This window comes from Triturus cristatus, chromosome 9 (genome assembly GCF_964204655.1).
Source record: "Triturus cristatus chromosome 9, aTriCri1.1, whole genome shotgun sequence".
In the NCBI taxonomy this organism is placed as follows: domain Eukaryota; kingdom Metazoa; phylum Chordata; class Amphibia; order Caudata; family Salamandridae; genus Triturus; species Triturus cristatus.
This window is the reverse complement of record NC_140592.1, coordinates 1,141,922,207-1,141,949,776: the sequence shown is the minus strand read 5'-3', so window position 1 is coordinate 1,141,949,776 and position 27,570 is coordinate 1,141,922,207. Positions and strand designations below refer to the sequence as shown.

The 27,570-nt window shown below is 46.8% G+C and overlaps 1 protein-coding gene across 5 annotated transcripts in view; it reads right to left on the bottom strand.

The window, feature by feature from the left end:
* MGA (MAX dimerization protein MGA) overlaps positions 1-27,570 on the bottom strand; it is a 1,048,942-nt gene that overhangs the window by 455,270 nt on the left and 566,102 nt on the right. The gene's annotated exons all lie outside the window — the stretch shown is intronic.

Here is a 27,570-nt window from a genome sequence, read left to right as displayed (position 1 = left end):
AAAAAGTAAACAGACATCAATGTTATTTGTGGATATACCCAGGATAATCATACGATTTTAATGCAAGAAAAAGCCTGTTCTTAGCTTGTAATCTTCAATTTGGCAGTATTTAAGAGCATATCATGGGCTGTTGAGCCTCTCCTGCCCCTGATAAGCAAGCCTCCCCCGTGCTGTCTCTCAAGAACCCTTTGCTGTCAAGGAATAGGAGGTATTTTCTTGTGGTCCTGCAGCAGTTCATGGTTATCGGGTAGAACCTTAATGGGTACTTCGGTTCACCACTAGTAATCCAGGGCCATCAATATTACTGCACTTTAATTATCTAACCAAGTTGCGCTTTGTGGCAGTAAACTCTCCACAAGATGTTAAGCTGTCAAACACTATGGGCAATGTAATTATATGGTCTGGCACTTCAGTCCTTCCTGGGAACTCTTAGGCTCTCTGTTTCTCTAGGGGCACAAAAGCGATAAGTCTATCCAACTGGAAGTCTACAGATCAACTCCAAAAGATTAATTTGCACATATACAACTGCACAGTCAAGGAGGCACTAGTTTGAACTGTGAGCATGCTTAAGATCGTAGCTCGGAAATGACAGGCTGAAGCCAGAATTGACTTGGATTGAAAAGGAGAAAAAGCTTTGTATTCTTAGGCCTGGCGTGGGGGGGGGAGTTGGAGAGAATGGAGAGGAGACAGATGAGTGGGGAGAGTTTACGAGGAGCTGCAGTGAAAGATAGACAGAGAGCAATGAGAACCAGCTTGACTATGCACAGCTGAAACCATGAAAGGACCAGTGAAGATCTAAAGGAGGTTTAGCCATCAAAATATCACGACATTCAGACCCAGCAGCAATACGGAGCGGGCATTTGAGTTTTGTCTGCCATGGTTTCACTGAGGAATTGTGGCCTCAGGCAAGTATGGCCTTAGGCATTTGTGCTGTAGACACATGTGCTGTGCATCGATTGTAAAGCAGTCCCTCTCCTGAAGCGGTGGCTAGCCTGTGGGTGGTACAGTTGTTTGAAAGAGAGTCTGTAGTACTGCTTGGCCAACATTGACTTGTTAACATGCTAGTACATCCACACAATGTTTTGTGAAGGTGTGGACCATGTTGCTGCTTTGCCAATGTCAGCAAGGGGAGTATTGCCTAAAAATGCCATACACACCTCTATTTTAAGAGTAGAGTGAGCTTTAGGGGTAACAGGTAAAAGTTTTTTAGCTTTAGCATAACAAGTTTGGGTACAGTTTACTAACCATCTTGAATTTCCACTTTTTGAAATAGCATTTCCAGTGTGAGGAGGTGAAAAAGCTATAAATAATTGCCTACTCTTCCTAAACATTTTCGTTCTGTCAATGTAGTTCATCAAATCTTGTTTCACATCCAATGTATGTAAAGCTCTTTCAGCAACAGACTCTGGTTGTGGAAAGAAGACAGGCCATTCAATTGACTGAATAATGTGAAAAGGTGAAAAGACTTTAGGGAGAAACGTTGCATTTGTTCGAAGAACTATTTTGCCCCTATGTAGCTGGAGGAAAGTTTTTGATGTGGAACTAGCGATCGTTCCAGAAGTGTCGTGAACCAGGGTTGACGTGCCCAAGTGGGAGCTACTGGAATCAGTTTTAGAGACTGTTGTTTGAGCTTGCGTACCACAAATGGAATGAGTGGGAGAGGCGGGACTGTGGGTGTGGAAACCTGGCGGCGAAGGTTGGGCATTTTGCGTTTTCGTGTGTGGCGAACACGTCTATGTCTGGTTGGCCCCATTTTTGGAAGAATGGGAGTAGGACTTTGGGGTGTAATTCCCATTTGTGTATTTGTTGTGTCTGTCGACTTAGGAGATCGGCAATCTGGTTGTGAACCACTGGAAGGTGTTCCGCTAGCAGGTAGATGTTTTGGAGAATTGCCCATCTCCAGATGTTCTGTGCGAGTAGGGACAGTTGGAGAGAATGTGTCCCCCCCTGTTTTTGTATGTAATACATGGTCGTCATGTTGTCTGTGCGGATGGGGACAGTTTTGTTCCTTAGATGTACTTTAAAGGATTTCAGTGCTAGGAACACCGCTAGAAGTTCTAGGTGATTGATATGGAGCAGTTTTTGTTGAGTGGTCCATTTGCCCTGAGTGGTGTGTTGAAGGAGATGGGCTCCCCACCCTGTGAGAGATGCGTCGGTTGTCAGCACTACTTGTGGAAGAGGCTCGAAGAACGGTCGCCCTTTGGACAGGTTGATGGTGTTCCACCACTTCAGTGAGCGAAGTGAGCGGCTGTCCACCAACACCAGATCCGTAAGTTGTCCGTGAGCCTGGTTCCACTGTTGTGCTAGACAATCTTGCAAGGGACGCATTTGAAGTCGTGCGTGAGGCACAATGGAAATGCAGGACGCCATCATGCCTAACAGTTGCATAAACACTCTTGCTGGAAGAGAGTGTTGAGTTTGAAATTTTAAGATGAGGTTTTGTATGTTGGCTATCCTGGCTGTGCTGGGATAAGCTATGGCCTTGGAAGTATTTATGGTGGCTCCCAGATATTGATGTATGTGGGAGGGTTGCAGTTGAGATTTGGGATAGTTGATGGTAAATTCCAAGTTGTGTAAGGTTTGAATAGTGCGGTGAGTGTGGAGAACGCATTTGTCAAAAGTACTGGCTTTTATGAGCCAATCGTCGAGGTATGGGAAGACATGGATTTGTTGTCTCCTGAGGTGCGCTGCCACTACTGCTAAGCATTTGGTGAATACCCTGGGTGCAGTTGTTACTCCGAATGGGAGGACTGTAAACTGATAGTGCTGTCCGTCTACCACAAACTTTAGGTTGCATGGGGATGTGAAAGTATGCGTCCTTGAGGTCCAAAGTGGCCAGGAAGTCGTCTTGTTGAAGTAGTGGGAGGACTTGTTGGAGAGTGATCATATGGAAGTGATCTGAGTGTATGTACTGGTTTAGTAGTCTGAGGTCGAGTATGGGTCTTAAGGTCTCGTCCTTTTTGGGGATTAGGAAGTATAGAGAATATACTCCTGTACCCTGATGTTGGAGTGGAACTGGTTCTATTGCGTGTTTTTGAAGCAAGGACCGAATTTCCTGTTTGAGGAATGTCAGATGGTGTGACATTGGACGGTGCTTGGGTGGTATGTGTGGGGGGGGGGTGTTTGTGAGTTCGAGGCAGTAACCAGACTGGATAATTTGTCTTACCCACTTGTCTGTTGTAATGGAATTCCAGACAGGTAGGAACTGTTGGAGTCTTCCCCCGACCGGAGTGGAATGGTCTGGGGGGAGTGGAGGAAAGTCACTGTTTAGTGGCTGGAGAGGTGCGGGTGTTGGTATTGCCCCGACCTCGGCCCTTGGTGTTGTTTCCCCTATATCCTCCTCTAAAATATCCTCTGTTGGGGGATGTTTGTGCGGAGGTTTTGAAAGTGGAAGAGGTGTCTGTCCCAACATTTTTGGAGGCTCCCCTATAGAAGGAGCATCGAAAGGAGCCTCGCGGTTGTGGAGACTGTAGAGCTCCCATTGATTTAGCAGTCTCGTTATCTTTTTTCATCTTCTCAAGTGAAGTATCTACTGCGGGCCCATATAGTTGCTCTTGGTTGAATGCTTGACCAAGTATTGTTGTTTGTACTTCCAGCTTAAAGCCTGAAATACGTAGCCATGCATGGCGTCTAAGTAGTATGCTTGTGTTGACCGCCCTAGAAGCAGTGTCCGCGGCGTCTAGTGCACAATTGATTGATGCGTTAGATATGAGTTTCCCCTCTTGGATGAGGTCATTGGCCTGGGATTTGTACTGATCTGGTAGGTGTTGTAAAAGATCTTCTAACTGATGATAATGAGCCCTATCATATCGGGCTAATATGGCTTGTGTGTTGGCAATACGCCAATGGTTAGCAGCTTGTGCTGCAACTCTTTTGCCCGAAGCCTCTAATAGCTTGGACTCTTTGTCTGGGGGCGGTGTGTCTCCTGTTGTTTGGGAGTTAGCCCACTTTCTTGCATTTGAAACTACTAAAGAGTCTAGAGGGAGCTGTGCTTTAATGTAAGCGGGATCTTGTGGGGCAGGTCTATATTTTTTTTCAATTCGTGGGTTAAGAACCCTAGCTCTGACAGGGTCTTTAAAGACCTCTGTGGCGTGTTTTATGACTCCCTTAATCATGGGCAAGATTTGAACTGATTTTTGAGACTGTTCGAATGTGTCAAGAAGAAAGTCTTCTTCGGGTGTTTGTAGTAGTGAGTCAGATACCCTCTCTCTTGTAATAAACCATATTCAGGCTTTGAGTAGAAACAGAAAGTTCTTTTTATTCGTGGTTTTGAATGAACAAGAGAATCAAACGAACATAGACAGCCAACACGTGTTTCGCCCCATAGGCTCAGTTGAGGCCGGGGCTTTCTCAAGGCTGGGGATATACTTGCAAGTTATTTTCGATTTAGAATATCGCAAAAGGTCATAATATCTTCAAAATCTTGTCATTTTTTCCACAGGTTACGTGTAAAATACAGGTAAACCAGCCTTTTCAGGCATGAGAACAGGATCACGGCGAGAGTGCCGTCTCTGATGTTCCTCCGTGCGATGTATCTGAGTGCATGGTGACGCCATGAAAAAGTGCCGCCCTGTTGATCAGCTGCCCAAACCCTAGGTGGTCATCTGGAGGGGAGGGTTTGGAGGGGAATGTAGTGGGATCAGGAATATCAGGTAAAGGGTAAGCCCAGTCATCTAAGGGTGCCGTATCCGGGAGTGTGAAAGGATCATTAGGATCGTTAAGGTCATCCGGATCACCCCCTCCCCCTAAGTCATCATCATCATCCTGTGGAGGTGGTGTATGTGAAGGAGATGGTAGAGGAGAAGGAGGTGGGGGAAGGGGGGGGTGGGGTGAGAGGTGATATAGGAGAGGAAGGACGAATGGGTGAGGTGGCAAAGTCCTTCTTCTTTATGGGAGCTGGAGAAGGTGTTGTGTCCAGCTTCCTTTTCTTGTATGGCACAGCGGTGACATGTCCAGTTTTCGGATTGATATAAATCCTTTTTTGCGTGGGATCAGGGCGAAAAAGTTCTTCATTGTCCGAAAGAGGCTTTGGTGCCGATTTTTTCGGTTCCGATCTAGGTTTTGGATGATCGGTAGAGTCTTTTTGGACTTTAGACAGTTGTTTCGGTACCGATTATGGTTTCGGTGCCGATGAAGATTTCGGTGCCGAAGAAGTTTTCGGTGCCGAAGAAGTTTTCGGTGCCGGTGGAGATTTCGGTCTCGATGGTTTCGGAGCAGGCTTCGGTGCAGAGAGGTGTTGAGTCTTCGGTGCCGAAGGTATTGTGGCACTGGAACATGTGGTTTGCTCGAGCCCGAGCCACCTGTAGGCTTATATTTCTTCGGAGCCGAGCCCGAGGGCGGGGCTACTGAAGACGATTTTCGGTCGCGACTGGGGCCAGCTGGCGGAGTCTTGACCAATGCCTTTTTTGGGGGGGTTGGGGTAGGGGCACTGGAACTCACTCGTTGGCCCGGAGTGATGAGGTCATCGGACTAGTCAGCTTCGGATACGATTTGGAGGTCTTCGGAATCTTCTTCCGGGACATCCTGGGTAAAGATGTCCTCCGGTTCTGGAGCTGGTCTGGCCATGATATGGCGTCGAGCTCTTCGGTCCCGGATGGTTTTCTTGGATCGGAATGCGGCGCAGGCTGGACAGCTGGATTCGTTATGTTCCGGCGAGAGGCACAGGTTGCAGACCTCGTGGTGGTCACAGTGGGGGAACTTTGCTCCACATTGGGGGCATTTTTTAAAAGGTGTCCTTTCCATGAGACGTGTCCGGAACCGGTCCGATTAAATTTCGACGTCGAGTTGTAGAGATTTTTCGCTTCGAAAGCTGGATTTTCAGAAGTTTTCAGCCGGAGTGGAAAAGTTCATCCGAACCCAATGGCGGAAAAAAACAATCTGAGGATGGAGTGGATGCCCATGCGCACTGTTGTTCAGAGGAGGAGTCACCTATCTCGTGACCAAAAGGCTTCTTCCGAAGACAACAACAACCTGCAATCATCCGAGCCCAACACCAGATGGCGATCTTATCCTAAGTGTGTGGCTCTGCAGCTCATATGCCTCGAACATGCAACTTTTCAAAACAAATATTGGATTTGGCACGAATGTAGTGGTCAAATGGAGGCCCCAGGAGCCTTGTTAGTACAATATTAAAATTCCATTTTGGTGCAGGTGGAACCCTAGGTGGTCCTTCCATAAAAGCCTTAACAAAAGGTATTCTGAACAGAGATAAATGTTGTCTATTCTGTAAGTAAGTTGCAAAGGCTGCAAGGTGTAAGCGTACTGAGGTATAGGCTAGACCAACATTTTGAAGATGCAACAAATATGGAAGAATTGTTTGTATTTATGCATGTGGCTGGCTAACCTTTTGAAGCTGACAGTATAGAGCAAATCGATTCCATTTGGAAGCATAGCAATGCTTGGTCAAAGGCCTACGAGCTTGTTCAAGAATATCAATACATTTCTGTGATAAATGTAGTACTATGACTTCAGCAGCAACATTGCAAGGTTCATTTTCCTGGGAATGGGATGTCTTATTCTGCCATGGTTCTATGTGAGAAGGTCTTGGTTGAGGGGAAGCTTCTCGGGTGGGACTAGGGAAAGTTCCAGTTGTGCGATACACCATGGTTGATAGGCCCATGTTGGAACTACTAGAACTAAGGAAAGGGAGGTCTGCCAGAACTTCCTGACCACAAATGGAAGAAGTGGAAGAGGTGGAAAAGAGTAGGAAAATATCCCTGCCATAGGGCATTGCCTTTGTATTGGGGGTGTGGGAACCTGGATGCTAAGTCTGGGCATTTTGCGTTCTCTAGGGTTGCAAACCGATCTATTTGCGGAAACCCCCATTTTTGAAAGTACGGGAGGTAAACTTTGGGTTGAAGTTCCAATTTGTGAACTTGTTGCTGTGTCCTGCTGAGAAGGTCTGCAACTTGATTGCTTGTTCCTGGTATATGTTCTGCTAGAACATGAATGCTGCAACTTGATTGCTTGTTCCTGGTATATGTTCTGCTAGAACATGAATGGTGTGAGGTATAGCATGGCACTAAATGGTTTGGGTTAAGCGGGATAATTGCAGAACGTGCACCCCCTCCCCCTGTTTTTGTAGATAGTACACTGTTGTCATATTGTCCGTTCGGATTAGGACAACTTTGTGCAGTAGCTGAAGTAGGAACACTTTCAATGCTAGCTGAACAGCTTGAAACTCTAGATAATGGATTCCTGTGTTTGGAGTTTCCCACCCCGTGAATTGGAAGATTGTGCAGGTGACCTCATCAAACCCTCAGGGAAGCATCCACTGTGAGAAGGACTTGGGGAACTGAGTCTAGAAAATGCCACCCTTAGTGGATAGGTTTTGTTGATTCTACCACTGCAAAAAGTGATGTGTGTGAATTTCTACCAACATTACAGCGTGTAGTTGACCCTGCGATTGTCCATTGACGTGAGAGACATTCTTGCAGTGGTCTCATATGTAACCGGGCATGTGGAACTATTGATATGCAGGAGGCCAACATGCCTAAAAGTCGCAGGAGTACTTTGACTGAGACTTGGGTCAGAGGTTGAAGGTGCTGGTTTAATGACACAATATTTTGTATCCTGTTTCTATTTGGGCATGTTATTCCTAAATGAGCGTTGAGTACAGCTCCTAAATATCGCTGTATTGGAGATGGATGTAGGTGCGATTTTTGCAGATTGATGGTAAACCCTATTTGATGCAATAGGATGAGCATTTGTTGTGTATGCTGTTTTCAAAGATGGGAGAGTTTGTATTTATGAGCAAATTATACAAATAAGGAAACACATGTATATTTTGCCTGCGCATAAGTGCAGCCACTACTGCTAGGCATTTTTTGACTACCCGTGATGGGATGGTGACTCCAAAGGGAAGAGCCTTGAATTTCCTTAGAATACAAACTGTAGGTATTTCTTATGTGATGGATGTATGGGTTTGTGGAAATAGGCATCCTTTAGGTCTAAAGCGGCCATGAAGTCACCTTTTTGTAATAGTGGAATCACTTCCTGGAAAGTGACCATGTGGAAGTGTCCTGATAGGTGTAGTAAAAGAGCCACTACGATGACCTTCAACTACCACCATTTTAACTGACTTTAGTGTGTTATAATACCCTAGCCTGGATATATGAGACGGTCCTGCATATGCCTGCTCCTCTTCTTTCTTGTAATCTTGCTGTCTTTCAGTGGGAGCTGTCACAGAGTAGAATAGTCTTGCCAAGAACAGAAGGTGTGGGATGTGCATTTGAAAGCGTTAGAGGGAGAGAGAGGTGTGGAATGTACTTTTTGGTGTTGAAGTACAGTGTTGTGAGCGGTGGTGCACACGCTTGGTATTGTACATTGAGAGATAAAGTAGGTGATGCTATAAGCAGTTGTGCAGAAATGTGTATGGTGTTGTTTGGGTTATGTGAATTATGAGTTCTTACTATTGGCTTGACATGGCCTCATGTCATCTTGTTGTCTGACTCTGCCTTGCTGCTGCGTGCTTGCACGTTGTTTGGGTTATTCACATGCAAGGTCTTTCTGTTTTTCTAGCGATTGTTTTTGTTTAATGTACTCTGGAAGGCCTTGTGAGAGCTTAGTCAAGATAGAGGCTGGAAGATGTGAGAATAGAAGAAGGGACGTAAGAGCTTCTTACAGCCATGGGGATGCTTGCTTGGAACCTGGCCAGTTCTGGTAAAATTCCTCCGGCGCTGGGAGGAGGTGTTTCGCGAATCTTCTAGTGTGTTTAAAGCTGAGGGTGCTGCACACTGAGAAACTGGGAGTTTGGAATCCGAGTGAGGGCGGACGCGTCTATCTCGGAGTGTGGACCCTGGTTGCAGAGCTCTGAACCCCGGCTGTGAAATCTCCCCCGGCCAGAAATGGGCTAAGATGCAGATGTAGTGTTTGCACCAGGTGATGTATTAAGTTGTGATTATTGCCATTGTGATGTTTAGCCAGTGGCTTTGATCATTTGAGGTGTTTTCTCTGTGGTGTGGGAAGTGCACATCCAGAGTAATCCTCTGCTGTGTGTGTGTGTGTGTGTATATATATATATATATATATATATATATATATATATATATATATATATATATATATATATATATATATATATATATATATATATATATATATATATATATATATATATATATATATATATATATATATATATATATATATATATATATATATATATATATATATATATATATATATAACCTACTGGCGGTCGCCAGTAGGTAGTTATAGTTAGGACCCCTTTTCCATAGGAAATCCGCAACATTCTATTTTGAATAACTTTGGCGCCGGTCGACGAATCCTCGCGAATTTCTCAAAATAGGTGGGGCGCTACGCTCCGCTCCTACCCTGAAAGTCTCGGGGGGATTCGTCAAGCGGGGGCTGAGAAAAAAGGGGGTCCCAAAACGCGTTTTTCCCATAGGACCTTTAGACAGGGCTACAGCCCGAACGGCTGAACAGAATTACTAGAAATTTGGCAGAGAGGTAGTCCCTAGGTCAAGGAAGTGCCTTTTGTAGGTTTGGTGTAAATCTGTTCAGTAGCTCCTGAGAAAATAGCATTTAAATCAATATATATATATATAATATATATATATATATATATATATATATATATATATATATATATATATATATATATATATATTTTGAAAGAGTTGCCGCTCCGGTGGAACGCACTCGCTGGAGGTCAGGCCAAGAACAGGACTGCTTACACAAATCTTCTCCCCACACGCAAACGCTGCCTACGCGTTTCGGGACACCTCCCTTCTTCTGGGCAGACTAAAACACAGTGCGAGGCAACAGCAGTTTTATAAGGCAGTCCCTTCTTTATTTTGCATATTTCAAACCTCATGTAAAATCAGGTGAGTAACACTGCTGCATGATGGGACTGGAAGTCCTAATTATAATACCCATGTGGGTGCTGGCCTTTAAGACGTGTTGCAATTTCCTCATGGGACAAACAAAGTTCTGCAAAGCGTCCTGGAAATTCAAAGGGGCCCCTCCAGCTCCGCGGTGCATGGCAAGTGCATTGCTGCGGACCCACTCGGGTCTCGTGGTGGTGCGTAGCCGTGGCCTGGGCTTGGCCACACAAATGTAATTTGAAAGAGTTGCCGCTCCGGTGGAACGCACTCGCTGGAGGTCAGGCCAAGAACAGGACTGCTCACACACCACGAGACCCGAGTGGATCCGCAGCAATGCACTTGCCATGCACCGCGGAGCTGGAGGGGCCCCTTTGAATTTCCAGGACGCTTTGCAGAACTTTGTTTGTCCCATGAGGAAATTGCAACACGTCTTAAAGGCCAGCACCCACATGGGTATTATAATTAGGACTTCCAGTCCCATCATGCAGCAGTGTTACTCACCTGATTTTACATGAGGTTTGAAGTATGCAAAATAAAGAAGGGACTGCCTTTTAAAATTGCTGTTGCCTCGCAGTGTGTTTTAGTCTGCCCAGAAGAAGGGAGGTGTCCCGAAACGAGTAGGCAGCGTTTGCGTGTGGGGAGAAGATTTGTGTGAGCAGTCCTGTTCTTGGCCTGACCTCCAGCGAGTGCGTTCCACCGGAGCGGCAACTCTTTCAAATTACATTTGTGTGGCCAAGCCCAGGCCACGGCTACGCACCACCACGAGACCCGAGTGGGTCCGCAGCAATGCACTTGCCATGCACCGCGGAGCTGGAGGGGCCCCTTTGAATTTCCAGGACGCTTTGCAGAACTTTGTTTGTCCCACGAGGAAATTGCAACACGTCTTAAAGGCCAGCACCCACATGGGTATTATAATTAGGACTTCCAGTCCCATCATGCAGCAGTGTTACTCACCTGATTTTACACGAGGTTTGAAATATGCAAAATAAAGAAGGGACTGCCTTTTAAAACTGCTGTTGCCTCGCACTGTGTTTTAGTCTGCCCAGAAGAAGGGAGGTGTCCCGAAACGCGTAGGCAGCGTTTGCGTGTGGGGAGAAGATTTGTGTGAGCAGTCCTGTTCTTGGCCTGACCTCCAGCGAGTGCGTTCCACCGGAGCGGCAACTCTTTCAAATTACATTTGTGTGGCCAAGCCCAGGCCACGGCTACGCACCACCACGAGACCCGAGTGGGTCCGCAGCAATGCACTTGCCATGCACCGCGGAGCTGGAGGGGCCCCTTTGAATTTCCAGGACGCTTTGCAGAACTTTGTTTGTCCCATGAGGAAATTGCAACACGTCTTAAAGGCCAGCACCCACATGGGTATTATAATTAGGACTTCCAGTCCCATCATGCAGCAGTGTTACTCACCTGATTTTACACGAGGTTTGAAATATGCAAAATAAAGAAGGGACTGCCTTTTAAAACTGCTGTTGCCTCGCACTGTGTTTTAGTCTGCCCAGAAGAAGGGAGGTGTCCCGAAACGCGTAGGCAGCGTTTGCGTGTGGGGAGAAGATTTGTGTGAGCAGTCCTGTTCTTGGCCTGACCTCCAGCGAGTGCGTTCCACCGGAGCGGCAACTCTTTCAAATTACATTTGTGTGGCCAAGCCCAGGCCACGGCTACGCACCACCACGAGACCCGAGTGGGTCCGCAGCAATGCACTTGCCATGCACCGCGGAGCTGGAGGGGCCCCTTTGAATTTCCAGGACGCTTTGCAGAACTTTGTTTGTCCCATGAGGAAATTGCAACACGTCTTAAAGGCCAGCACCCACATGGGTATTATAATTAGGACTTCCAGTCCCATCATGCAGCAATGTTACTCACCTGATTTTACATGAGGTTTGAAATATGCAAAATAAAGAAGGGACTGCCTTTTAAAACTGCTGTTGCCTCGCACTGTGTTTTAGTCTGCCCAGAAGAAGGGAGGTGTCCCGAAACGCGTAGGCAGCGGCAACTCTTTCAAATTATATATATATATATACTTTATGGTGATGTATATAGTATGATTTGACCCACAGAATCTTGACAAAAGCTGTATGTCTCTAATTTTAAAACAATTTTTCAAGTAATGTTTTTACATAAAATTCTTCTCTTTTTTGTACATCTTTCAGATGGGGTATTTCAGATCAGGCTAATCATGTTGAAGCAAGTACAAGGGAACACAACGTTCTAATTAGGTTGTTGAGTATAATTTTTGCCCACTTGGGCGCAATTCCAATCGACATACAATATATCATGTATTCTATTGTATACACAATGAGGACCTACACAGTGATATTTCATTCGGAAAAATATATATATTTTTTTTGTCACAATCTAATCAGTTTCATGATGATGACAGCGTTATTTTGTTGTTCATACGTATAGCCCACTTGGGCTTAATCTGCTTTTGTTCTCTTTAATATGAAGAAAGATTACTGCCATGATTAGATACATTTCTATTGAAATTTTACTGTTCTAAGATGGCCACCACTGAACTGTAAAGACATGAGCTTTAAACTTTTTGTCCTTTTTCATTGTTTATTACACTTAATAAAATAGATGCTGTCTCTGCGTTAGCCACAGCGTGAGCAAGGCGAAAGCTGAAACGCGTTGCTGGTGCAGTCGGTATCATTCACTGCATTTCCAAAGTGTCCTGGCGTTCTTTTATAAGCTTGAAGAATTGTGGATCTTTATATTTCAGGGCTCCGATACCCTGTGCGAGGACCGCCCTACATTGACAGCCTCTTTGCATTATCGGGATTGGTATTGATATATATATATATATATATATATATATATATATATATATGTCGATTTTCCAACTTTGAAGCTCCTTTGTTCTCGGGAACTTGCAAGAAGAGAAACGGACTCCAGTTTCTATGTGCTGTTAATTTATTTAGTGCAAAATGCTGCCATGACACGTTCGGGCTCTGCAGCCCTTGATCACATATATATATCTTTCTGATCTGTTGCAGGACGTCCAGTGTGTCTTATCCTATATCAGTTGCTGCTTGTTTATTAATCATTATTTTTCATGGATTTAGATTATAGTTTTGTAGATATATTTGAATTGTGTGCATTTGGCATCTGAGACAGCCTTTGTTTAGAGAGAATTATGTAATAAACCCCAAGCCTTATTCTAAAAGAGAAAGAGTCCTTGCATTTTGGTTAAATAAAACCCCTTTTCAAAAGGTGCTGTTTGTTTTGTGTTGAAGTCTTTGCTGCGCCGGGGTGGTAAGATATTCATTACATGCTCAAAAGTGTATATTATTTAAAGGTGCAGTGATATATTTGCGTCTCTTTATGGGAGTGCAGGGTTTGGGTGTGTCCTTTTAGTGAAAAGCATATTCATTACAATGGGATATAAAGATGGAGTGGTCTGAGGTCGAGAAATGGTTGAAGTGATCCGTCTCTTCGGAATGAGGAAGTAAAGTGAATATTACCCTGTTCCGTGACTTTGTTTTTGGACTCGTTCTATGGCTCCTTTGAGTAAAAGAGATGATCTCTCCTGTTGGTGGACAGATTGGTGCTGTATGGATAGTTTGTGTTTGTGAGGTGGGATATTTGGGGGAGTGGTGATGAGCCACAGACAATAACCATGCTGGATAATATCCAACACTTCCCCCAACAGGTCTTGTTTGGTGTTTATATTTGCAGTCCGGGTATTATTCCTGCGACACTTGTAGTCATTTCCTCTGTATGCTTCACTGTAAAAAAAAATTTACTAGTGGAGGATTATACCTGATTTTTGTAGGAAGACCCGGTGGTGTCAGTGGAGTCAGATCTAGCACTGTGTTTGAAATTGAGCCTACGAAAGGAACCCTGATATGTGGGAGTTTGTAAGGCTCCCATTGATTTAGCAACCTCAGTGTCCTTTTTAATTTTTTCAAGGGCTGTGTCCACCTGAGGGCCAAAGAGGTTCTCTTTATCAAAGGGAAGATTAAGAATTGTTTGTTGCACTTCAGATTTAAATCCGGAGATACGGAGCCAAGCTTGTCTACATAAAACAATACTGGTGCTTTTACCTCTAGCTGCAGTGTCCGCAGAGTATAAAGCAGATTTTATTGAGTTATTGATGCTTGAGTTTCCCCTCATTAACATTTTCAAAACTTCTTTACTTGTATGGTTCTGGAAGATGCTGGAGGAGCCCCTCCATTTCATCCCAATGAGCCCTGTTGTTATGAGTTAAAAGAGCTTGACTGTTGTTAATACGCCATTGATTAGCAGACTGTGATGCTATCCTTTTACCTGAGGCGTTAATTAATTTTGACTGCTTTTCTGAGGGAGGTGCGTCCCCAGTTTGGGAGTTTGCTCTTTTGTGTGCACTGGCCACTACCCTTGAGTCCGGTGTTAACTGTCCCCTTAAGTATATAGGATGAATGAATGAAATAAGTTTATAGAGTGCGCATTAACCGAAAGTGTCTTAACGCTGTACGGATCAAAACCAGGAGACTTGCCGCCAGGGGACCTGCCTCTAACGTAGCAATGACCTATTGAGAAAACAACCAGGTCTTCAGCTGCTTTATAAATAATTGCAAGACAGATTTCAGGCGTAGGGCCAAAGGCAAGGTGTTCCATAGTTTCCCTCCACGGTATAGGAGCATTCTTCCATCCCACTTTGCAATGCTTATTCTTGGGACAGTGATGATATGCGCAGAGCTCGATATCAGGTTCCTACAAGGGATATACCAAGAGAACGGACCCTGAAAAAAGGTTGGCTCAGCTCTGGGAAGGGCCCTGTGGATAATGCAGAGGGACTTAAATAAAATCCTCTTTTCCACTGGCAAACAGCGCAGGCCATGCATTAGGTGAGACATTGGTCCAAATTTGGGGACCCTCAATAATGTTCTTGCTGCTGCATTTTGCAGAGACTGGAGCTTTTTTATCGGATATTTAGAGGTCCCTAAATATAGGGCATTGCAATAATCCATCTTCGAAAAGATGAGTGCCATCATCACCATCTTCTGTAGATCAAACTGAATGAACCACAACATTTTCTTAAGTACCCTCAGCATAAAAAAGCCTGCTGAAGTCACAGCATTGATTTGGTCAGGAAAACATAGTTTGGTATCAAAGATGACACCCAGACATCTTGCCTTCTGCACTGACCTTGGTAAGGTGCCTAACTCCGAGGGCCACCAGGATGCATCCCAGAAGGAGGTATCCTTTCCTAAAAGCCGAACCTCCGTTTTCTCCGAGTTCAGCTTGAGACAATTTCTCTGCATCCAACCTGCAACCTGGGCCAGTGTAGGAAAATACAGCTAGGCCAAAACAATGAATACGATTGATATGGGGAGTAACATATACTTTAAATAAGGTGGGGCTAAGAGCAGACCATGTGGTACCCCACAGGGGAGAGAGAAGGGTCTAGAACTTGCATCTCTCATCTCTATCCATTGTTGTCTTCCGCTAAGAAACAAGCTCAACAGTGCTAGTGCAGTGCTACTAAAACCTAGCAAATGCAATCGTTTAGTAAAAAGTGTGTGATGAACCGTGTCAAAAGCGACTTAGAGATCCAGTAAAATTAAAACCGCTCTGCCACCGTTGTCGGCTACTCCTTTTTTTTCTCGGATGCTGCCACCAGCGCTGATTCAGTACAATGGTTTGCTCTACAACCATATTGAGAAGAATCCAGCAGCAGGTTGGTATCTAAAAAGGAAAGTATTTCCTCGTTCATCATGTTTTCCAAAATCTTGGCTGGAACAGGAAGACAGGAAATGGGTCTATAGCTTTCCATCTGCCTACGGTCCAAAAAGAGTTTTTTCAAGAGAGGAAGTATGGAAGCTCACTTCCAAATGACTGGGTATTTTCCGGATCTACGAATCACATTTAATAGTTCCATAAGTGGTCCTGTCACCGCACTGTCCACCAGATGAATAGCCATAGGAGGACAAGGGTCCGAAGGGGCCCCAGATTTGATGGAGCTTATAAGATTAATTGTTTTTTCCCAGGTAATGGGTGAAAAACTTTCGAATCTGGGTGCGTCCAAAGGATAAGATGGTGCAGTCTTAAATTTTTTGTTTACTCGTGGTGTAATGATCCATGCTTTTACAGGGTCCTTAAAATGTTGTCTGCATGACGTAACATTCATTTAAGGAGTGATAAATATTGTGACCCCCTTTGAGGAGTGGATAGCGTTTCATAAAGTAAGTCCTCTTCTATAGGACCGTTATGTATAGGCACATTATGAAAAGCTGCAGCTCTGGCTATTAGATCTTGATAGACAGAGGCATCATACTGGTGGTGATGGACATGTGGGGTAAAGGGCTGGGTCTTGTAGGAAGCTGAGTTTCTGTTGCAGTAACCCCCCCACACACACTTTTTGCCAGACTATTGACGCACTTTGACTTGATGTGCCCTGGGTCCCTGCCAAAGAGGTTCTCAGGGTCTGTGTTTGTTCCCAAAACTGTACCTTGTACCCCAATTGGCACCTCTCTGGCCACATGTCAGTCCCTTATGTGTGTGCACACACGCGCACACACGCACACAGACACACACGCATGTTTTAGTACAGAGCAAAGTGAAGAGTCGACAGGGCACACATCCCTTGTGCCGTGCCTACAACCCACTGCCCTGGCATAGGTCAACCACCCTTCTAACTGGGTGCACTATACCAGTGGTGAGGGTGCATGAGCCCGATACCCCTACAGTGTCTAGACCAATTCTTAGACATTTTAAGTGCAGTAATGCCATTAAGAGTATATGGTGCTTGGAGTTTGTCCTTACGAACTCCACAGCACCATAATGGCTTTACTGAAAACTGGAAAGTTTGTTAGCAAACTTCTCAGCACTTTAAACCCACACTGATGCCAGAGTGGGATTTAATGAAAAATGCACTCAAGAGGGCATCTTAGAGATGCCCCCTGAAAAACGACCAGCTCTGGTGGATTGCCTGACTGGTACACACCAGCCTGCCCCCACGAGACATGTTTTTGGACCCCTGGGATGGGAGCCTGTGCTCTCTGAGCTCCAGAAACAAAGCATTTCCTGGGCGGAGGTGTTCACACCTCCCCCAGGCCAGGAAGAGCCATCTGTGGCAGGGGAACTACAAAGGCCTTGCTGCCTTTTTTATGTGACCCCCCAGCCTTTCCTGCTATCAGGCCCCCTTCCTGTCTCCCCTCATTTTCGTCAGGAAGACAGGCTGGAATAATTAGCCTGCCCAGAAAGTGTGCCCACCTCTGCCAACCCCACCCTTCAGGTGGGGGAGGCGAGGTGAAGCCCACTCTTTAGTGCCCGCCGTTTTGCAGATGGCAGGCACATCCCAATCAGGATTAGGGATCGTGCCCACTACCCCACGTGGGGTGAGCACACAAAGGGTGCAGTCACCCTAAGGTCAGTAGCCCATTAGCTACTGACCTCGAGACCCCTAAAACGCCCCCTAAATACAGTATTTAGGAGGCAACCCTGAACCAAAAAGACAGGATTCCAGCAACAACGGAAGAAGGATGAAAGAATACACCAAGCAGAGGAGACTGCAGAGAACCACTAACTTGGCCCAGCCCTACCAGACCGTCTGCAGTTTCCAAAGATCCTGCACCAAAAGTCGCTATGTCTTGCAGTCAGCGAATTCCAGAACCTTGGGTGGACTGACTGCCTTCAGCAAAGACTGGCTCTCCTGTGCACAGCAGCTCTGTTCAAAAGAAACTCCCAAGACAGACTCTAAGCCCGCTGGGCACAAAAACCAGACACCTGGAACCATCACTACACCAGATGCCTACGGCCTGAATCCAGGTGGCCCACCAGTCCCAGGAGGTACCCCAGTGCTCCAGAGTCCGCGTACACCGTGGGTTGACCCCTCCGGGACTCCATGATGTCGAGTGGCCCGGTAAGGTGAAATTCGACCTCAAAAGACACCCCTGCATCCAGCCGCTCTGTGGCCTGGAAAAGAGAACACGAAGTGCACCTACGTGCCCAAGCCCTCGAAACTACCTGCCTAGCTGTTGGTTCCTCCCGGAAGTCTTCCGGGACCGAGCCTGCAGCCAAAATCCAAATACGTCAACTCCCATTGAAAACAACGGGGCACCAGATGCCAAAACAGCACCCTGCACCCAGCCGCACTTGCGCCGCTGAGTGTGCACTTTGTGTGCTTAACTGGATCCCCCTTTGCCCTGAGCCTAACTCCAGGAGCTTTGCTCCCACAACCTTGTGGTCTGCTTGTGAGCAGCCAACAATCGAAGGACCCCTATTCCCTATTTGATAACATTGCGCCTCCGCACTCTGACCCGGCTGCCCAAGTGCCGCTGTGGGTGTACTGAGAGTGCATCCTTGACCCCGAGAGAACCCTGATTTTAAACACAAATAAGTTCTCACCTGCAAACCGTTAACTTGATTTTTCTCTATAGGAATACATTGACTGCTTTTCCTTGAAAATTATTTCAAGTGTGGAGTTGCTTTGTATGAAACACAGCAAAAGTACAAAAAATGATTTGCTTACCTTTTCTCTAGGAAATGTCCCAGTGTGATATCTAGGCATATCACACTGAGTAGAAAAAGTAATCCATAAAGTAATGAAAGGTAATCTAACAGTAATTTTCGCTGTACTGAAAAGATTTACAAACCTGTAACAAAGACATTTCCATTCAGCTTGCTTGCATTGTTCAACCTGCCCTTAAAGTACCATATACACCTACCTGTGCCAGACTTGCTTGGTTGTAGAATATAAATACAACTAAGGAAAATGCTACTTACCCAGTAAGCATCTGTTCTTGGCATGTAGAGCTGTAGATTCACATGCTTTGCATACTCCTGCCATCTAGTGTTAGGTCTGGATGTTTGCAAGTTGTTTTTCTATGAAGAAGTCATTCCAGTCACGAGGAAGACGACGACTCCTTTCGGTGATAGTGCGCATGGGCATCGCTTCGATTGTTAGATTGTTTTACCGCAGAGGGTGAGAATGGAGTTAGTAAAAGTAGAATAGAGATGTCCATGCGTATGTATGTAAGTAAGGCACAAGTTACTTACCTTTGGTAATGATATATCTGTAAGAAACATTAGTTAGTTATAGATTCCTTACCTTAGAATTACCCCAAGGCGTCACACTGGATCCAGAAAGTTTTTTTGTCAGCAGTACCTCTGCGCGTCGGAAGGTGGCATAGGTCGGCTCCGCGTCCGTCGTCGGCGTGGTGGTTACCGGGATGACGTCGCGGCAGCTACTTAGATGCCGCCCTCGCGCGCTGACGTCAGTTCTGTACACGTCTTTCCGCGCCAGAAACGCAGAGCCATGCAAGACACCACTGACCATTGGTGCACAAAACTAGGGCCCTGAAAGGATGTCCTCAACCCTAGATATCAGTTCGCAGGACAGGGAAGATGGGTGGGGTGGTAGGAAATCTATAACTAATGTTTCTTACAGATATATTGTTACCGAAGTTAAGTAACTTGTGCATCTGAAAGAAACACGTTAGTTATAGATTCCTTACCTTAGAATAGATACTCCAGCAATACCAACCCCGGTGGTGGGTCTGCGAACCAAGATCACACCAGAAAGTCCTGGACAACAGAACGCCCAAAGAAGCCGTCTCTCCGGACTTGGCTGTCCAGGCAGTAGTGTTTGGTGAACGTGTGCAGCGATGCCCACGTGGCAGCCTGACAGATGTCATTCAGAGGCACTCCCCTTCTCAAGGCCTTAGTGGCTGCCGTTGTCGCCCTGGTGGACTGAGCGCGTAGCCCGACTGGAGGCTCCTTTTTAGCCAGAGAGTAACAAGCCTTAATACACAACACGACCCATCAAGAAATGGTGCGTTTGTGTACGGCCTGACCCTTCTTTGCGCCCACGTAACCAACAAAAAGATGGCCATCCACCCGGAACTATTTTGAGCAATCCAGAAAGAAGGAGAGTGCACGTTTTGGGTCCAGACGGTGGAGCCTCTCTTCTTCCTTTGATGGATGCAGAGGCGGAAAGAAGGTGGGCACAGTAATAGTCTGCCGGATGTGGAAGGCAGTGACCACCTTAGGAAGGAAGGATGGACGGGTCCGGAGAGCCACCTTGTCCGGATGAACAGACAGGGAAGGAGGTTTTGAAGAAAGAGCCTGGAGCTCACTCACCCTTCTAGCAGAAGTGATGGCTACCAGGAAAGCAGTCTTACTGGTCACAAGACGTAAAGGACAGTTATGCAGTGGCTCAAAGTGAGCACACATTAAATAGGTTAGTACAAGATTCAAGTCCCACTGAGGCATAACAAAGGCGATTGCAGGAAAAAAATGTGTTAAGCCTTTTTTAAGAAATGGTTAACTGTCTGGAACATGAAAAGAGGCTGATTTGGCAACCGAAGGAAGGCAGAGATGGCTGAAAGATAGCCTTTGATAGTGCCCAGAGCAGAGCCCTGCTGGGCTAAAGAGAGAAGAAACAAGAGTACTCCAGAAAGGCTGGCAGAAAGGGGATCCACAGCCTTTGCTGTGCACCATGCCACAAATTTGTTCCACCTGCAGGCGTATACTGTCTTAGTGGAGGGACGCCCGGCTTCCAAGATTACTTCACAGACTTCGGGAGGCAGGTCGAAAGACGTCAACTGTCCCGCTCAATCTCCTAGCAAGGAGGTGGAGACTGGACAGGTTCGGGTGGAGGACCATCCCCTGCTGCTACGACAGAAGATGCTCCAGAAGAGGCAGTCTGATGATGACCATGTTGACCAGCTCGGGATACCAGACACTTCGTGCCCAATCCGGAGCCTCAAGAACGACTTGGGCCCGTTAGCGCCTGATCTTCTTCAGCACGCTGGGCAGAAGTGGTATAGGCGGAAAGGCGTACAACAGACCGCAACTCCACTTGCGACGAAAAGCATCTCCTAGCGAGTGCCGCCTTGGAAATTCCAATGCGCAGAATTGCTGACATTGCGTGTTCTTTTCGTTGGCGAATAGATCTAACCAAGGCTCTCCCCACTGTCGTAAGAGACCTTGAACCACCTCCAAGTGAAGATGTCATTCGTGGTCCATCATGCACCTACGGCTGAGTTCCCACACCCTGGCGTACAGAGAACCTGCCAGGTGTTGAACCACCAAGGAGATGCTCTGATGTTCCAGCCATTTCCAGAGGCGGAGGGCCTCCTGACATAGGGTCCACGACCCCACCCCGCCCTGTTTGTTGCAGTACCACATGGCGGTGGTGTTGTCCGTGAACATCTGCACTACTCTTCCCTTGACAGAAGGAAGGAATGCTTTCAGTGCAACATGGATTGCCATGAGCTCCAGAAGGATTATGTGCAGCCCGGACTCCGCCGGAGACCAGAGGCCTCTGATCTCTGCCTCTCCAAAGTGGTCTCCCCATCCCAGAAATGATGCATATGTCACCACAGTGTGGTTTGGTGGGAAAGGGAGCGGGATCTGCCTTTGACCCAATCCTGGTTCGTGAGCCACCACTGCAGGTGTTGAGTAGTGCCCTCTGTGATCTGGACGCTGGATGCTGCGCCCACTGGAGCTTCAGGTCCCACTTCAGAGCCCGCATATGCCACCTGGCATGATCGACCAGCAAGATGCAGGAAGATACGAGTCCCAGCAGCCTCAGGGTCATTCTGACCGAAACCCGGGATAGAGGCTGAAAGATCAGAATCATAGCTCAAATATCCCGGACTGCCTGTTCGGGAGGATAGACCCGAAAACGCGTCATGTCCAGAACCGCTCCGATGAAGAGGAGCTTCTGAGAGGGAATCAGGTGTGCCTTCGGCACATTGATGGAGAACCCCAGCGAATGCAGGAGGTCGGCCGCAGTTTGGAGGTGGGAGACGACTGCCTGGGGCGAGCCCGCCTTCAACAGCCAGTCGTCGAGATACGGGAAGACTGGAACCCCTGATCTGCGCAGATGAGCTGCAACCACTGCCTTCACTTTCGTGAACACCCGAGGGGCGCTGGTGAGGCCATAGGGGAGCACAGTAAACTGAAAGTGCTAATGGCTTACCGCGAACCGTATGTAACGCCGGTGGGTGTGAAAATAAGCGCCCTGAAAGTCCAACACTACCATCCAGTCTGGCGGGTCGAGGGCAGACAAGACCTGAGCAAGCGTCAACGTCTCTGAGGTCCAAGATAAGACGCAGGCCATTGTCCTTTTTGGGAACCAGAAAGTAGTGGGATTAACAACCACAACCTACTTCTGGGACAGGAACGCGCTCGATGGCTTCCTTGGCTAAGAGAGCAGTAACTTCCTGCTGGAGAAGGATCAGATGATCCTCCGATATGCGGTGGTATCACGGTGGCATGGCTGGAGGGGTATTCTTGAAGGGGAGGGAGTAGCCCCTTTGGACTATTTGCAAAACCCACCTGTGCGACGTGATTGTGCGCCAGTGGGGGAGGTGATGGCGAAACCTGACGCCCACTGGTGTTTGATGGGCCTGAAAGGTCGAATAAGGAGGGTTTGGAGACTGCTGTAGGTAGCACTTTCCGTTCGAGGCATGTGAGCTGCAGATCACACGATTTGCATAGACTATACAGCAGTAATCTCCCAAAGTGGTGGATAACCTGTAGCTGCTGCAGTCGAAGAACTGCCTACATTAGATTGTTGTCTGGCTAACACATCTACACAATAGTGAGTGTTTTGTAAATGTGTGTGGTGTAGACCATGGTGCAGCTTTACAGATGTCAGTTATAGGGATGTTTCCTAAAACAATCCATAGAACCCCCTAGTTTGCGGTTGGAATGCGCTCTAGGGGGAATTGGTAAAGTCCTCTTTGCTTTTGAATAGCATGTTTGAATACATTTAATTATCCACTGTGCAATACCTGATTTTGAAATGGGATTGCCTTTGCGTGGTGAAGCAAAAGTAACAAAGAATTGTTTAGCGTTGTCCCTTCTATGTAATATAACCGCGCTCGTTTAACATCTAAAGTTTGTAGAGCTCGTTCTGCCACTCAATCTGGTTGAGGGAAAAGGAATATGCTACTTACCAGTATGCATCTGTTCTTGGCATGTAGAGCTGCAGAGTCACACACTGAGGATAAGATCACCATCTGGTGTTGGGCTCGGATGATTGCAGGTTGTTGTTGTCTTCGGAAGAAGCCTTTGGTCACGAGGTTGGTGACTCCTCCCCTGGACAACAGTGCGCATGGGCATCCACTCCATCGGCAGATTGTTTTTCGCCATGATGGGAAAAGATGGAGTATATAGAAAAGAAAGAAAGGATGTCCATGTGTAATGTCTAAGTAAGACGGATGCTGGAACAGATACAGGTCCCGGGGAGGCGGGCGGGCGTGTGTGACTCTGCAGCTCTACATGCCAAGAACAGATGCATACTGGTAAGTAGCATATTCCGTTCGAGGCATATGAGCTGCAGATCACACACTGAGGATAGATTATACAGCAGTGCTCCCCTTAGCGGTGGTCGCCTGTATCCGTTGCAGCAGCTTGAAATAAAGTTTTTAGGACAGCCTGGCCCACGGAGGCCTGTTGTTTGGCCTGCACGTCAACACAATAGTGTTTAGTGAAGGTATGCGTGGTAGACCATGTGGCTGCCTTGCAAATGTCTTCTAAGGGAATATTGCCTAAGAAGGCCATAGAAGCCCCTATTTTACGCGTGGAGTGCGCCCTAGGGGGAACTGTAAGTGTACGTTTAGCCTTGAGGTAGCATATTTGGATGCATTTAACTATCCACCGGGCTATTCCTGATTTGGAGATCGGGTTGCCTTTGTGTGGTGGTGCGAAAGCAACAAAGAGTTGTTTTGTCTTTCGGAAAGGTTTTGTCCTGTCGATGTAATAAAGCAAGGCTCTTTTGACATCTAAGGTATGTAGGGCCCTTTCAGCTACCGAGTCTGGATTTGGGAAAAAGACCGGTAGTTCTACTGATTGGTTAAGGTGGAAAGGGGAAATCACTTTTGGAAGAAATTTAGGGTTTGTCCTAAGAACCACTTTGTTACGGTGTAGTTGTAAGAAAGGTTCTTCAAGTGTAAGGGCTTGTATTTCACTTACTCTGCGCAGGGAAGTGATTGCGATAAGGAAGGCTACCTTCCATGTTAGGAATTGCAATTCACATTTGTGCATAGGTTCAAATGGGGGGCCCATGAGTCTTGTTAGAACCACATTGAGATTCCACACTGGGGCAGGTGGCAATCTTGGGGGAAGAATCCTTTTGAGACCTTCCATAAACGCTTTGATGGCTGGTACCTTAAAAAGGGACAGGTGTTGCCTATTTTGCAAGTAGGCTGCCAAGGCTGCTAGGTGTAATCGTATAGAGGAATACGCTAGATTGCATCTTTGCAAGTGTAGTAGATAGCAAATGATGTTTTGGATGGAAGCATCCAATGGATGTATGTCATTATTAGCGCAGTAGATGGCAAATCGTTTCCATTTAGCGGCATAACACGCTCTAGTAGTAGGTCGTCTGGCTTCCTTTATGATATTCATACAGTCTGGAGGGAGATTGAGGTAACCGAACTCTAGGACCTCAGGAGCCAGATCGCTAGGTTCAGTGTTTGAGGATCTGGGTGTCTGATTTCTCCATGGTTCTGGGTTAATAGATCCGGGGAGAGGCGTAGCTTTTGATGTGGAACTAAAGATAGTTCCAGAAGTGTGGTGAACCACGGTTGACGTGCCCAAGTGGGAGCCACTAGTATTAGTGTTAGTGACTGTTGTTTCAGTTTGCGTACCACAAATGGAACTAGTGGGAGAGGCGGAAAGGCGTACGCAAATCTGCCTGACCAGTTCATCCATAGGGCATTGCCCTTCGACTGTGGGTGTGGAAACCTGGCGGCGAAGGTTGGGCATTTTGTGTTTTCGGCGGTGGCGAACAGGTCTATGTCTGGTTGTCCCCACTTTTGGAAGAAGGGGAGTAGAACTTTGGGGTGTAGTTCCCATTCGTGGATCTGTTGTGTGTGGCGACTTAGGAGGTCGGCCACTTGATTGTGGATCCCTGGGAGATGTTCTGCTAACAGGTAGATGTTTTGGGGAATTGCCCATCTCCAGATTTGCTGTGCCAGTTGGGACAGTTGGAGAGAGTGTGTCCCTCCCTGTTTCTGTATATAATACATTGTCGTCATGTTGTCTGTGCGTATGAGGACAGTTTTGTTCTTTAGGTGAATTTGAAAGGATTTTAGTGCTAGGAACACTGCTAAGAGTTCCAGGTGGTTGATGTGGAGCAGTTTTTGTTGGCTGGTCCATCTGCCCTGAGTGGTATGGTGGAGGAGGTGGGCTCCCCACCCCGTGAGAGATGCGTCTGTAGTTAGCACAACTTGTGGAAGAGGCTCTAAGAACGGTCTCCCTTTGGACAGGTTGATGGTGTTCCACCATTTCAGTGATCGAAGTGAGCGACTGTCCACCAACACCAGATCGGTAAGTTGTCCGTGAGCTTGGTTCCACTGTTGTGCTAAGCATTCTTGTAAGGGACGCATTTGAAGTCGTGCGTGTGGGACTATGGAGATGCACGACGCCATCATGCCTAGGAGCTGCATGAACACTCTTGCTGGAAGAGATGGATGAGTTTGAAATTGAGAGATGAGATTTTGTATACTGGCTATCCTGGCTGTGCTGGGATAGGCAATGGCTTTGGATGTATCTATGGTTGCTCCTAGATACTGATGTAAGTGGGAAGGTTGTAGGTGGGATTTGGGGTAGTTGATAGTGAATCCCAAATCGTGGAGTGTTTGAATCGTGCGATGAGTGTGGAGAACGCATTTTTGGTATGTATTGGCTTTTATGAGCCAATCGTCCAGATAGGGGAAGACATGGATCTGTTGTCTTCTGAGATGCGCTGCCACGACTGCTAGGCACTTGGTGAACACTCTGGGTGCTGTTGTTACTCCGAATGGGAGAACTGTAAATTGATAGTGTTGCCCATCTACCACAAATCGTAGATATTTTCTGTGAGCGGGATGCATAGGGATGTGAAAGTATGCGTCCTTGAGGTCCAATGTGGCGAGGAAGTCTCCCTGTTGTAAAAGTGGGAGGACTTGTTGGAGAGTGGTCATGTGAAAATGATCCGAATGTATATACTGGTTTAGTAGTCTGAGATCCAGTATGGGCCTTAGTGTTTTGTCCTTTTTGGGAATGAGGAAGTATAGAGAATATACCCCTTTTCCCTGATGTTGAAGGGGAACTGGTTCTATCGCATGTTTTTGTAACAGGGATTGAACTTCTTGTTTGAGGAGAGAGAGATGATGCGAGGACATTGGACGTTGTTTGGGCGGTATGTTTGGGGGGGATTGTATGAGTTCGAGGCAGTAGCCAGACTGGATAATTTGTCTTACCCACCTGTCTGTGGTGATGGAAGTCCAGACAGGCAGGAATTGTTGGAGTCGTCCCCCGACCGGAGTGGAATGGTCTGGGGGGAGTGGTGGCAAGTCACTGTTTGGTGGCTGGTGAGGTGCGGGTGTTGTTGTTGTTGCCCCGTCCTCGACCTTTGTTATTGTTTCCCCTATAACCTCCCCGGAAGTAACCTCTGTTAGGGGATGTTTGTCCAGAATTTTTAAAGGTGGACGTGGTCTCAGTTGATGTGTTTTTGGAGCCTCCTCTATAAAAGGAGCGACGAAAGGAACCCCGGTTTTGATGAGACTGCAGTGCTCCCATAGACTTGGCAGTTTCATTATCCTTTTTCATTTTTTCTAATGCAGTATCCACTGCAGGGCCAAATAGCTGCTCTTGGTTGAAAGGTTGAGCTAGAATTGCGGTTTGAACCTCCGGTTTAAAACCGGAAATACGGAGCCAGGCATGTCGTCTGAGTAAGACGCCAGTATTGACCGCTCTAGAAGCAGTGTCTGCTGCATCTAAGGCGCATTTAATGGAGGCATTAGATATTAATTTGCCTTCTTGGATGAGGTCAGAGGCCTGGGACTTAAAAGGTTCAGGCAGATGCTGCATAAGGTCCTCAAGTTGGTCATAATGCGCTCTATCATACCTGGCTAACAGGGCCTGGGTATTCGCAATACGCCAATGGTTAGCCGCCTGCGCGGCGACCCGTTTGCCCGAGGCTTCTAAAAGCTTAGACTCCTTGTCTGGGGGAGGCGTTTCTCCAGTTGTCTGTGAGTTAGCGCGCTTCCTGGCATTTGATACGACTAGGGAGTCTAAAGGGAGCTGGGCCTTAATGTATGCAGGGTCTTGCGGGGCTGGTCGGTACTTTTTTTCGATGCGTGGGTTGAGAACCCTAGCTCTAACAGGGTCCTTAAAGACTTCAGTAGCATGCTTTATAACCCCTTTGATCATGGGCAGTATGTGAACAGTCTTTTGTGACTGCTCAAAGGTATCAAGGAGAAAGTCCTCTTCAATGGCGTCTGTGTGCATTGTAACGCCGTGGAATGTTGCTGCCCTATTTATAAGTTGGCCGTACCCTAGGTGGTCATCAGGAGGGGAGGGCTTGGAAGGGTAGGTAGTGGGGTCAGGCATGTCAGGTATAGGATAAGACCAGTCATCCATGGGTGCTGGGTCTGGGAACGTAAAAGGGTCGTTTGGGTCAACAGGATCATCAAATAAATCAGGGTCCGCCCCTCCCCCTAAGTCATCATTATCATCCTGTGGAGGAGGTGAATGATAGGGAGATGGTAAAGGTAAAGGTAAAGGTAAAGGAGAATCAGGAGGAGGAGGGGGGGACGGGTTAGGAGGTAAAACAGGAGAGGAAGGACGAAGTGGTGAAGTAGCACAGTCCTTTTTCCGTATGGGAGCTGGGGGAGGTGTAGTGTCCAGCTTCCGCTTTTTATATGGGATGGCAGTCACATGTCCCGTTTTAGGATTGATGTAGATCCGCTTCTGAGTAGGATCTGGTCGAAAAAGATCATCTGGCTCCGAAGGTGGTGTC